The 14,309-nt window shown below is 43.8% G+C and overlaps 1 pseudogene; it reads left to right on the forward strand.

The window, feature by feature from the left end:
- The window catches only part of LOC121570206, a 167,232-nt pseudogene that overhangs the window by 112,006 nt on the left and 40,917 nt on the right, over nucleotides 1-14,309 (forward strand).

Consider the following 14,309-nt stretch of genomic DNA (forward strand, 5'->3'; position numbering starts at 1 on the left):
TGCTTATATGAAAAACACTTTTCGTTCCAACAAATATTCAGTTCAGTGTCTGTTGGCTAGTTGAGGCTACAGTAGAAGTACCAACCGTTTCAACATCTTGATTGAGCCAATTGAGCTTCCTTTCCCAGTGAGTGGATTGTGGCAGTCCAAATCAAAGCCTGGTCATTGTTAGCAGGGAATGACTCTGAAGGTCTTAAGGAACAAAGCTATTTTCTCTCTCTCTCCCCCTCCCTCCCTCTCTCTCTCTTCCCCCTTCCCTCTGTTTCTCTCCCTCCCTCCTTTTCTCCCTCTCTCCCAGGCGGAGGAGATCCTGCGTATGGAGAAGGAGACCCCCAGTCTGTACTGCTTGCTGGGGACGTACTGCGGGACCACCAATACTACGACCAGGCCTGGGAGCTGTCGAACCATCGCAGCGCCCGCGCCATGCGCTCCTGCTGTACCTCCGGGCCAAGGACTTCCAGCAATGTGTGGAGTGCTTCGAGAAGTCACTCCGCATCAATACCATGCAGGTAAACTAACCTCTGATATGGCTAGCTATGGGTAGGATATTTGAAAAATGATTTTTGAGACTCTGAAGTGGATTCTTGTCATGTCAGGCCTACTCACAGGGTGAAACTCAACTGACTGACACCACAGCTGATTTGCATAGATGGGTCCTGCCTGTCAGTTGCAGAGCGGGGCCTCCCGCCTGCCTGGCTGCTTGTCACTCCCACCGTGACAGGTGGGCTTTCCTCCGACGCAAACTCTCCACATACAGGCACAGGAGGGACGCAACATAAGACAACATGGCATTTGCTCTTCTTTTTTCCCCACACCTCTCCTGTGTGCCACCTGCCAGAGAGCGTGGTGGGGAAGTTTTGAAAGCAGGACTCTTGAGAAAGTGTGGCAGGCTCAGCACGTTGTTAATTTTGACCGTGGATCAAGGGAGAGAGTTAGCATTTAGCACTAAGATAATATAGGATTCTCACCTGGAATAGATAAGACTATAAAATGATATTGCACAACATTTAACAGTTTAGGATTCCTGAACTCACTGCTCATGTTTGACTCTGTACTGTGTTTGTCTTGTTTCTACAGCTTGGGGTGTGGTTCTCCCTGGGCTGTGTCTACTTTGCCCTGGAGGGCTATGAGGGAGCTGCCAAGGCCTTCCAGAGGTGTGTGGGACTGGAGCTAGATGTAAGTATATACTATATTTTTACAACTCCTTCCTCCCAATGTCAGGCCTTACATCATCACATACAGTGCCTTCAGAAAGTATTCATACCCCTTTACTTATTTCACATTTTGTTGCTACAGGCTGAATTAAAAATGGATTAAATACATTTTTTCCTCTCCCATCTACACACAATGCTCCATAATGACAGTGAAAATATGTTTTTAGAAATGTTGGCAAATGTATTGAAAATGAAATGCAGAAATATCTCATTTACATACAGTGGGGAGAACAAGTATTTGATACACTGCCGATTTTGCAGGTTTTCCTACTTACAAATGTAACCCTCTCACCAGGCTCGAATTTGACTCTGACAATATTACCTTATTTAGAATATCTGAACAGCATGGGATATTAGGTGAGAAGGACATCTCCAATAAGAATCCCTATTGTAAACTTGCTAGGGTGAATGACAAATAGGGTATTAACTTCAGATAGAATGATTATAGACATGGTTATTATTATAAGTATATGCTTTCCCATGCATTAAATGAAACTGAAACAGTAAATGACTCCACTAATACAACAGACATAAGGTTCAAGATCTATATTAATCAAATTTTCAATGTATCACATCAAAAGAAATAAAAATAATAAACCCCAATGATTTTTCCACAACCCATGTCCAAATTATTTGCAAGCTTGCGTAAACCCTGGGCGCGCGTTGGAGCTCATAAAAAAATTACGACATACATAAAGTCCCGAAGTCCACCCCACATTTGTAGTTACTCACTACTTGTAGATAATGCCTTAGCAAAATATAGTAGTTCCGTGCAGGTGTCCTCACAAGATCCACAGCGAACACAGCTATCAATGCAGCCAGTACTCGGTAGCAGCAACAGACATCCATTGGAAACCCGAACTCGTTGATCGTCACAAGCAATTCTCTCCAAGTCTTGCACGATGCTAGGCTAACCTCTAGGATGTCGAATGTCTCCACAATGCGACGGCAGCTTCAGTCTCCACTAGGTCTTTCTTAACGAAATAATAAACACTCTCTTATAGAAATAAAATCAGGATTTCCCTTCAAAAAACTCTGTAGGTATGGTTTTGTTTTCTCTTTATCGTTTCCTTTGGTCGTTTTTCCTTCACCAACCCCACTAACGTCTCTCCTCTCCCTTCTTTCAACCTTTCCCTCTCTTTTCTTTCCCAGCAACCAGTCCACTCTCCCATTGGCCACAAGTTACCTCATTGGTCAAAACTTTAACGAGATACGTGGGAAACTTAAAAGTAAACCAACCTATTCACTTGTAAAAAATTTTTAAACATTGCTTCAAAAGAAATGCATTAATGACATTACAAATCAGGAGCTATTCGATCACCTTTTAAATCTAATACCAATGAATTATAACAAATAAACTCTATACTTGGTTTTAGCAAGGTATTACACTCTCCCCCCACCAAAATAGGCATGTCCTCATGACTTGTAAACATAAGTGAAATGTAATGACAAGTAAATGTGTCAACTCTTAACTACAACCTACAGCTGAGACAAAACTTGTTAGATAATTGAAAATGAGATACATTTGTGTTTCCCTTATCCAATCCACTTGTACAATGTGGAACAATATCTGACAACTGGGGCTATACTTGGAACTCCAGGTTTATCATAGGTAAGTAATACAGGTGCTTTCTTTACTCTCTGAGATCTTCTTATCCCTGGTCCTTCCATTTCCTCCGAAGTTTCCACTTCTCCCTGAACTTCTCGTTCCTCTTCTGTAATCTCTTCAACTGAGTTAGATGCCTCATTATCATCTACTTCAACTCCAGTTGCGACCTCAGCTTCTTGACTGGACTCTTTTACTTCCAGAACTTGGTCTACTCTTTCAGGTTCCCCTGTAATTTGATTCCAAACTATGTCTAAGTCCAAGCTAAATGGTTCCGACATCTCTTCCACTTCTCGGCTTATACAGTTTGTATTTGGCACTTCATACCATACTCCGATGTCCTCATCTTCTGAGTCAAAATCCTTCTCATCTTCTGGATTCTCAACCTCTTCAACTTTCTCATCATTCCGAGGAGTACAGTTTCCAGGCAACTTTTCATTTCCCTTTCTCTTCCTCCTTCTTTGCAGGGTCCTTCTACCAGGTGTTGGTTCTATCTTAACCACAGGTTCTATGCGCACTTTCTGCCCCAGTGGTAGCAGGTGATTTCGATGAAGAATCTTAATGGGTCCATCTCCAATTTCAGGCTTCAAACGAAACACAGGTAAGTTTGACATCTGACTTTCCACCACATATGGCGTAGAGGCCCAGCGACCTGCCAGCTTATGTTTTCCTTGCAGTCCTAGATTCCGTGCTCTCAGCAAGTTTGTAAGTAGCTTGTAACTGTTTCTTCATATCAGATACATACTTGAGGTAAGTTCTCTCTGAAGAGCTATCACTCGAGACTCCAAAACAAATATCAACAGGCAATCTAGCTTCACGTCCAAACATTTTTAAAAATGGCGAATAGCCAGTCGCTTCATTCCGACTACAGTTATACGAGTGCACTAGATGCCCAACAAACTGACTCCATTTGTTATTTCGTGTAGGATCAAGAGTTCCAAGCATGTTCAACAAGGTTCGGTTGAATCTCTCGGGTTGCGGATCTCCCTGAGGATGATATAGTGTTGTCCTTGACTTCTCCACTCCAAGCATATTCAGTAGCTCATGGATGAGTCGACTTTCAAAATCTCTACCTTGATCACTATGCATCCTCTTGGGCAGACCATAATGGATGAAGTACCTCTCCCACAATACCTTGGCGACCGTGGATGCTTTCTGATCCTTCGTAGGAAAAGCTTGAGCGTATCTTGTGTAATGACAAGAACATTCGCTGTGTTACTGGAGTCAGGCTTAATGGACAGGAAATCCATACACACAAGGTCCATAGGTCCATCACTTTGCATATGACCAAGCGGAGCAACTATCTTTGGAAGTGTTTTCCTCTGTACACAGCGAGCACAGGACTTACAGTACTCTTCTACTTCCATCTTCATGCATGGCCAGTAGAACCGGTCTCTGACAAGTCCATATGTCTTGTAAAATCCTAAATGACCTGAGTCATCATGCAGCGACGTGAGAACCATAGTTCTGAACTTCTCTGGAAGAAGTAACTGAGCACGACGAGTCTTGTTTGGCGGATGTGTGATCCTGTACATAACTCCATCTTCCATCTTTAGCTTCTCCCACTCTCTCAGGAGCAAAGAGATGAGTGGATGTTTTGTCTTGGTAACCCTGGTGATATCATGTTTATTAAGAGCAACCCACATCTCTCCTAAGCAAGGATCTTCTTGTTGCGATGCAGAAAGTTCCATAGTGCTCAATCTGGGCATGTTAGACGTCAGCATGCTCAGGTTACAGTATGCTTGAGGCACAGCATGCATAGAGGCTCCCAACTGATCAATCACTCTACTATGAGATGATCCAGGAGTTATTCTAACAACATTAGACATCTGGCACATGGCTCTAACACCGGATGCAGGAATGTCTCTCCAATCTTGTTCCACTGCATATTGCTGATGAGGGCGGCGAGATAAAGCATCGGCATCTATGTTCTGCCTGCCTGGCCTGTACTTGAGACTAAAGTCATAGGTAGACAACGCAGCCAGCCAACGATGACCAGTGGCATCCAGTTTTGCGGACGTGAGGACATATGTCAATGGGTTGTTGTCTGTTCTAACCTCGAACTTGACCCCATACAGGTAATCATGTAGTTTATCAACCACGGCCCACTTCAACGTAAGAAACTCTAACTTGTGAGCTGGGTAGTTGCGTTCAGAAGCGGTCAGGCTTCGACTCACAAATGCCACAGGACGCAGACCCTCACCTTGATCTTGGTACAGTACTCCACCTAACCCTTCGCGCCTAGCATCTACATGTAGAACGTATGGCAACTGAGGATCAGCAAAAGCCAACACAGGAGCTTTTGTGAGGCTTTCCTTCAATGTCTCGAATGCCAATTCACACTTCTCATTCCACCTTGATCCAAATGGTTCTGAGTTGTTGAGGTAGGCTTTCACCTCTTCCTTGGACTTTCTCCCTTTCTTGCCTGCGGGAAGATATCCACATAAGAGCTGATTCAGGGGGTAACTCACTTTAGAGTAGTCTTTCACAAATCTCCTGTAATATCCACAGAATCCTAGGAAAGAACGCAGAGCAGTCACAGTTTCAGGCCTTGGCCACGTGGTGACAGCTTAAATTTTTGATGGGTCTGTGGCCACTCCATTCTGGGATATGATATGTCCAACATAGTTGGCAGATGTGCTGCAAAACTGACACTTGTCAAGGGACAGTTTTAGGCCTTCACTTTTCAAGCGGTCCAACACCTTGAGCAACCTCTACTCGTGTTCTTCCAGCGTCCTTCCAAACACGATTAAGTCGTCAAGGTAAACAAGAACTTCGAGTAGATTCATGTCTCCAACTGTCTGTTCCATGACACGTTGAAATGTTGCAGGTGCTCCGGACACACCCTGTGGCATCCTCTCAAATTGGTAAAATCCAACTGGACAGATAAATGCAGTCTTCTCTTTATCTGTGTCACCCATTGGGATTTGATAGTATCCGCTTCGGAGATCTAACACACTGAACCATTTGCTCCCACTCAAACATGTCAGAGCATCCTCCACATGTGGGACTGTGTACTGGTCGGGAACAGTGCGCTTGTTGAGGGTCCTGTAATCAACACACATGCGTATGCTGCCATTCTTTTTCCTCACCACCACAATAGGAGATGCATAGGGGCTTCTCGACTCAGATATGATCCCAGAACTTTTCAAGTTATTTAGATGCTTCCTTACATCTTCAACATCAGCTGGAGCCAAGCGGTGAGATCTCTCCCTAAACGGTTTGTCTTCAGTAACTCTGATGGTGTGATGAGTACTCTTTGAACAACCCACATCAAACTCATGTGTTGAGAACACTTCTTTCCGTTCCATCATCTTTTCACATAACCTCTTCTTCCATCCCTCAGGCACTGGAGAATCTCCAAAGTTGAATGAAGAAGACGTCAACTTCTCAGATGAATCCTGCTCTCTTTTCAATGGAAACCCAGGAGCAATATCTACAGGAAACAGATGAGCAATAGGCATACCTCGTTTCAGAGTGATCTCCTTTGTCGAGACATTCCTGACAGTAAGGGTGATTCTTCTAGACGACACAACTGCAACCGTCTGGATTTCAGGCCTCACTAGTAGTTCTTCAGGGAACCGGGGTTCTTCAGGCCTCTCTACCAGAAGGGTTTGAGTAGAAGGTATCCCAGGAAACTTTGGAATTCCAGTAACTCTCACCTGCCCACCAGGTGGCAGGGTGACAGGTTTTGTCTGTGCGAACCAGACCGTTCCTCTCTTCTCATCATCATCAGTTGAGCTTTCTCTCATATGCCTCCTTGATAGCAGGATGAACTTGTAGTGTGCTAAGGAAACCTTCACCTTCCTTTTCTCTGCAAGCAGTCATAAGTCTCTTCACTACAGACGTATTTGTGCCGACCAGAATAGACACGTCACCTTTCATGGCCGGATCTGGACATACCAACACAAGTGCTTCAATGGTCTCTGCTACGCCCACAACCGATCCCGAGAACTCAAGCTTGAGCGACAAATAGCCATCATATGGATACTGCTCAGAGCTAAGGCCCTATATCTCTAAGTTTCCTATAGGAATCAATGGCAAATGCGTCAGGTACTTGTCATAAAATGATCTGTATAGTAGAGTAATCTGAGAACCACTATCTAGTAAAGCTTTAGCATAGACACCTTCAATCTGTACAGAAACGACAGAACTTGGCCAACTAAACCTGTAGGTAGCATGTCTTCCATGTCTTCATACTTGTGGTACTTTGTGGAACGTATCTTCACCGGGACGTCAGGTGTAGGGACTGATCAGAGCCTGTACCTTCAGGCTCTGATCAGTCCCTACACCCAAACGAGGGCATTGCGTTCATCCACCTCTGGCCTGCTGGCTCCCCTTCCTCTGCGGAAGCATAGTTCCCGCTCAGCCCAGTCAAAACTGTTCGCTGCTCTGGCACCCCAATGGTGGAACAAGCTCCCTCACGACGCCAGGACAGCGGAGTCACTCACCACCTTCCGGAGACATTTGAAACCCCACCTCTTTAAGGAATACCTGGGATAGGATAAAGTAATCCTTCTACCCCCCAAAACAAAAAAAAAAAAAAAAACATATTGTAAAGTGGTTATCCCACTGGCTATAGGGTGAATGCACCAATTTGTAAGTCGCTCTGGATAAGAGCGTCTGCTAAATGACGTAAATGTAAATGTCAGGCCGCTCCTTTACTGGGTCCCTCTGTAGTTTCCCATAGACCGTTTTTGTTTGATCAGGCGTGTGTTGACTTTCCTCAAGTTCTCTTCACCTCCAGTTTCTCTTGAAATGGCCATCTTCTCCACATCTATAACAGAACACTCCGGGGTTTCTGTCGGCCTGTGTCTGTTCTTGTGATGGATTTACCCTTTTCTTTTTGCTTTTAAATGCAACATCTGACCTTTGTGTGTCAGAGTGAGCTGCTGTGACGTTAGCAGACATGAGACGTGTCATTTCAATTTTCAAACCTTTTAGCTCTTTTCTCAGGACTTCTATCTCAGTATTAGCTTCTTCACAAACTGTAGCAACAGGAGCAACAGCTGATGACTTCACAACACTCTTCGTTGTGTTCCTGTCTTGAATCATGTCCTCCTCCTCCCTTACTTCCTGCAGCAGCTCAGTAAAGGTTGGTGGATCACGCAGTTTATAGGTCATGCGAATACGAAGCGCAACCATGTCATGTGAGGATGCACCTCTCACTACTTGGCCAATGTGTGTGCGATTCATCTCTGACAGCTCAATGCCTCCTTTTCGATATACAGTGTGCAGCAATTTGTCAAGTCTCAACAGGTAATCTGAAAGCTTCTCTCCTTCACTCTGGAATGTGTTTCTGAACCTTACCATGAGATCAGGTGCACTTTCGGTGGTACCGAATGCGGTTTCTAGAGCCTTCACGTATTCGATCGCTGTAGCATGGGGGTTTCCGGTCCTAAAGAACCCCACAATGTCAGCAGCAGGCCCTTTAAGACTTTCTATTATTCTCTGTTTTTTCACATTGTCGGTGCACTGCCATTCCTCTAGAAAATGGGGGGTTTGCTCAGCCCATGCGTCATACTCTTCCTCTCCACTAGGAGTGGGCTTCGCACCTGAGAACATACGTAGCTTACGGTAACTCTGAGTCTCAGATGGCACATTGTTGCATTTTTCTACCAGTGAACTTATGGCAGTAACCAGTTCAGCGTTGAGGTCAGCACCAGAGGGACTTACCAGGCCTTTAACATCAGCCACAGTCTTCCCTTCATATCTTAGAAAGGATAATAGCTTTGCCTGGAAGTCTTCACCCTCTCTCTCAACTGGAGATGTGACTTGTGAAACTACATGTACAGGCCAGGGTCCCAACTCTCCAGGTATCCCAACAACACTTGGCACAGCTATTTCGTTAAGGTTGTTTGATATCTCTACCAAAACATACTGCGTTTTACCAGCTGAATAAGAACAACGACCACGCAGTCTAATTTTACCAAAAGCCTTAACATAAGTCAGCGTTTCCAGCAGAACCTCATCAGACACATCATCTGTAACACTGCTAAGGACAACTGCACGATTAGTAGCTAGCTGTTTCTCTCTACACCAGGTAACAATCTCTTCAACATGCATGTTGTAGGTTTATGCCTATACAGCAATGTCAGAAGAAAATCCACAATTTCAATTCAAAATTGTCAAATGGGGAGTCAAAAATATCCCATCAACAATAACCAAGATCCCGGACGAGCCCCCAAAAATGTAACCCTCTCACCAGGCTCGAATTTGACTCTCACAATATTACCTAATTTAGAATATCTGAACAGCATGGGATATTAGGTGAGAAGGACATCTCCAATAAGAATCCCTATTGTAAACTTGCTAGGGTGAATGACAAATAGGGTATTAACTTCAGATAGAATGATTATAGACTTGGTTATTATTATAATGATATGCTTTCCCATGCATTAAATGAAACTGAAACAGTAAATGACTCCACCAATACAACATACATAAGGTTCAAGATCTATATTAATCAATTTTTCAATGTATCACATCAAAAGAAATTAAAATAATAAACCCCAATGATTTTTCCACAACCCATGTCCAAATTATTTGCAAGCTTGCGTAAACCCTGGGTGCGCGTTGGAGTTCATAAAAAAATTACGACATACATAAAGTCCCGAAGTCCACCCCACATTTGTAGTTACTCACTACTTGTAGATAATGCCTTAGCAAAATATAGTAGTTCCGTGCAGGTGTCCTCACAAGATCCACAGCGAACACAGCTATCAATGCAGCCAGTACTCGGTAGCAGCAACAGACATCCATTGGAAACCCGAACTCGTTGATCGTCACAAGCAATTCTCTCCAAGTCTTGCACGATGCTAGGCTAACCTCTAGGATGTCGAATGTCTCCACAATGCGACGGCAGCTTCAGTCTCCACTAGGTCTTTCTTAACGAAATAATAAACACTCTTATAGAAATAAAATCAGGATTTCCCTTCAAAAAACTCTGTAGGTATGGTTTTGTTTTCTCTTTATCGTTTCCTTTGGTCGTTTTTCCTTCACCAACCCCACTAACGTCTCTCCTCTCCCTTCTTTCAACCTTTCCCTTTCTTTTCTTTCCCAGCAACCAGTCCACTCTCCCATTGGCCACAACTTAACAAGTTACCTCATTGGTCAAAACTTTAACGAGATACATGGGAAACTTCAACTTAAAAGTAAACCAACCTATTCACTTGTACATTTTTTAAAAACATTGCTTCAAAAGAAATGCATTAATGACATTACAAATCAGGAGCTATTCGATCACCTTTTAAATCTAATACCAATGAATTATAACAAATAAACTCTATACTTGGTTTTAGCAAGGTATTACACAAAGCATGTAGAGGTCTGTAATTTTTATCATAGGTACACTTCAACTGTGAGAGACGGAATCTAAAACAAAAATCCAGAAAATCACATTGTATAATTTTTAAGTAATTAATTTGCATTTTATTGCATGACATAAGTATTTGATACATCAGAAAAGCAGAACTTAATATTTGGTACAGAAACCTTTGTTTGCAATTATAGAGATCATAAGATTCCTGTAGGTCTTGACTAGGTTTGCACACACTGCAGCAGGGATTTTGGCCCACTCCTCCATACAGACCTACTCCAGATCCTTCAGGTTTCGGGGCTGTCGCTGGGCAATACAGACTTTCAGCTCCCTCCAAAGATTTTCTATTGGGTTCAGGTCTGGAGACTGGCTAGGCCACTCCAGGACCTTGAGATGCTTCTTACGGAGCCACTCCTTAGTTGCCCTGGCTGTGTGTTTCGGGTCGTTGTCATGCTGGAAGACCCAGCCACGACCCATCTTCAATGCTCTTACTGAGGGAAGGTTGTTGTTGGCCAAGATCTCACGATACATGGTCCCATCCATCCTCCCCTCAATACGGTGCAGTCGTCCTGTCCCCTTTGCAGAAAAGCATCCCCAAAGAATGATGTTTCCACCTCCATGCTTCACGGTTGGGATGGTGTTCTTGGGGTTGTACTCATCCTTCTTCTTCTTCCAAACACGGCGAGTGGAGTTTAGACCAAAAAGCTATATTTTTGTCTCATCAGACCACATGACCTTCTCCCATTCCTCCTCTGGATCATCCAGATGGTCATTGGCAAACTTCAGACGGGCCTGGACATGCGCTGGCTTGAGCAGGGGGACCTTGCGTGCGCTGCAGGATTTTAATCCATGACGGCGTAGTGTGTTACTAATGGTTTTCTTTGAGACTGTGGTCCCAGCTCTCTTCAGGTCATTGACCAGGTCCTGCTGTGTAGTTCTGGGCTGATCCCTCACCTTCCTCATGATCATTGATGCCCCACGAGGTGAGATCTTGCATGGAGCCCCAGACCGAGGGTGATTGACCGTCATCTTGAACTTCTTGCATTTTCTAATAATTGCGCCAACAGTTGTTGCCTTCTCACCAAGCTGCTTGCCTATTGTCCTGTAGCCCATCCCAGCCTTGTGCAGGTCTACAATTTTATCCCTGATGTCCTTACACAGCTCTCTGGTCTTGGCCATTGTGGAGAGGTTGGAGTCTGTTTGATTGAGTGTGTGGACAGGTGTCTTTTATACAGGTAACGAGTTCAAACAGGTGCAGTTAATACAGGTAATGAGTGGAGAACAGGAGGGCTTCTTAAAGAAAAACTAACAGGTCTGTGAGAGCCAGAATTCTTACTGCTTGGTAGGTGATCAAATACTTATGTCATGCAATAAAATGCAAATTAATTACTTAAAAATCATACAATGTGATTTTCTGGATTTTTGTTTTAGATTCCGTCTCTCACAGTTGAAGTGTACCTATGATAAAAATTACAGATCTCTACATGCTTTGTAAGTAGGAAAACCTGCAAAATCGGCAGTGTATCAAATACTTGTTCTCCCCACTTTAAGTATTCAATACTTTGTAGAAGCCCTTTTGGTAGTGATTACAGCTGTGAGTCTTTCTGGGTAAGTCTCTAAGAGCTTTCCACAACTGGATTGTGCAAAATTTGCCCATTATTATTTTCAAAATTCTTCAAGCTCTGTCAAATTGGTTGTTGATCATTGCTAGACAACCATTTGTCGGTAGGTAACAACACATCTGCCACACTGATCCTCAACACGGGGGCCCCTCAGGGGTGTGTGCTCAGTCCCCTCCTGTACTCTCTGTTCACCCATGACTGCATGGCCAGGCACGACTCCAACACCATCATTAAGTTTGCCGACGACACAACAGTGGTAGGCCTGATCACCGACAACGATGAGACAGCCTATAGGGAGGAGGTCTTAGACCTGGCCGTGTGGTGCCAGGACAACAACCTCTCCCTCAACGTGACCAAGACAAAGGAGATGATTGTGGACTACAGGGAAAAAAAGAGGACTGAGCACGCCCCCATTCTCATCGACGGGGCTGTAGTGGAACAGGTTGAGAGCTTCAAGTTCCTTGGTGTCCACATCACCAACAAACTATCATGGTCCAAACACACCAAGACAGTCGTGAAGAGGGCACGACAAAGCCTATTCCCCCTCAGGAGACTGAAAAGATTTGGCATGGGTCCTCAGATCCTCAAAAAATTCTACAGCTGCACCATTGAGAGCATCCTGACTGGTTGCATCACCGCCTGGTATGGCAACTGCTTGGCCTCCGACCGCAAGGCACTACAGAGGGTAGTGCGTACGGCCCAGTACATCACTGGGGCCAAGCTTCTTGCCATCCAGGACCTCTATACAAGGCGGTGTCAGAGGAAGGCCCTCAAAATTGTCAAAGACTCCAGCCACCCTAGTCATAGACTGTTCTCCCTGCTACCGCACGGCAAGCGGTACCGGAGTGCCAAGTCTAGGTCCAAAAGACTTCTCAACAGCTTCTACCCCCCAAGCCATAAGACTCCTGAACAGCTAATCATGGCTACCCGGACTATTTGCACTGCCCCCCCCACCCCATCCTTTTTACGCTGCTGCTACTCTGTTAATTATTTATGCATAGTCACTTTAACTCTACCCACATGTACATATTACTTCAACTATCTCAACTAGCCGGTGACCCCGCACATTGACTCTGCACCGGTACCCCCCTGTATATATAGCCTTCCTACTGTTATTTTATTTTACTTCTGCTCTTTTTTTCTCAACACTTTTTTTGTTGTTTTATTTTTACTTTTTTTGTTAAAAATAAATGCACTGTTGGTTAAGGGCTGTAAGTAAGCATTTCACTGTAATGTCTGCACCTGTTGTATTCGGCGCATGTGACCAATAAAATTTGATTTGATTTGATTTTCAGGTCTTGCCATAGATTGTCAAGTTGATTAAGTCAAAACTGTAACTCGGCCACTCAGGAACATTCACTGTCTTGGTAAACTATTCCAGTGTAGATTTGGCCTTCTGTTTTAGGTTATTGTCCTGCTGAAAGATTAATTATTCTCCCAGTGTCTGGTGGAAAGCAGACTGAACCAGGTTTTCCTCTAGGATTTTGTCTGTGCTTAGCTCAATTCCGTTTCTTTTTTATCCTGAAAAACTTCCCAGTCCTTAACTATTACAAGCATACCCATAACATGATGCAGCCACCACTATGCTTGAAACTATGGAGAGTGGTACTCAGTAATGTGTTGTATTGGATTTGCCCCAAACCTAACACTTTGTATTCAGGACAAAAAGCCACATTTTTTGCAGTATTACTTTAGTGCCTTGTTGCAAACCGGGTGCATGTTTTGGAATATTTTTTTTCTTTCTGTACAGCATTCCTTCTTTTCACTCTGTCAATTAGGTTAGTATTGTGGAGTAACTACAATGTTGTTGATCCATCCTCAGTTTTCTCCTGTCACAGCCATTAAACTCTGTAACTGTTTTTTAAACTCACCATTGGCCTCATGGTGAAATCCCTGAGCGGTTTCCTTCCTCTCCGGCAACTGAGTTAGGAAGGACGCCTGTATCCTTGTAGTGACTGGGTGTATTGATGCACCATCTAAAGTGTAATTAATAACTTCACCATACTCAAAGGGATGTTCCGTGTCTGCTTTTTTTTTTTTTTTAGCCATCTACCAATAGGTGCACTTTGTGAAGCATTGGAAAACCTCCCTGGTCTTTGTGGTTGAATATACAGTGGGGAGAACAAGTATTTGATACACTGCCGATTTTGCAGGTTTTCCTACTTACAAAGCATGTAGAGGTCTGTAATTTTTATCATAGGTACACTTCAACTGTGAGAGACGGAATCTAAAACAAAAATCCAGAAAATCACATTGTATGATTTTTAAGTAATTAATTTGCATTTTATTTCATGACATAAGTATTTGATCACCTACCAACCAGTAAGAATTCCGGCTCTCACAGACCTGTTCGTTTTTCTTTAAGAAGCCCTTCTGCTCTGGGGGAGTTAGTCTTCTGCCACGGCTTCTAAACAACCCTGTGCGTACTTGTGTGTAAACTGTAAATTGTGTTTTTCTCCCTCCCTCTCTTTTTCCTCCTTTAGAACGCAGAGGCATGGAACAACCTCTCCACGGCCTACATCCGCCTGAGACAGAAGTGAGTACTGTAT

Source organism: Coregonus clupeaformis, chromosome 1 (genome assembly GCF_020615455.1).
Source record: "Coregonus clupeaformis isolate EN_2021a chromosome 1, ASM2061545v1, whole genome shotgun sequence".
NCBI lineage: Eukaryota > Metazoa > Chordata > Actinopteri > Salmoniformes > Salmonidae > Coregonus > Coregonus clupeaformis.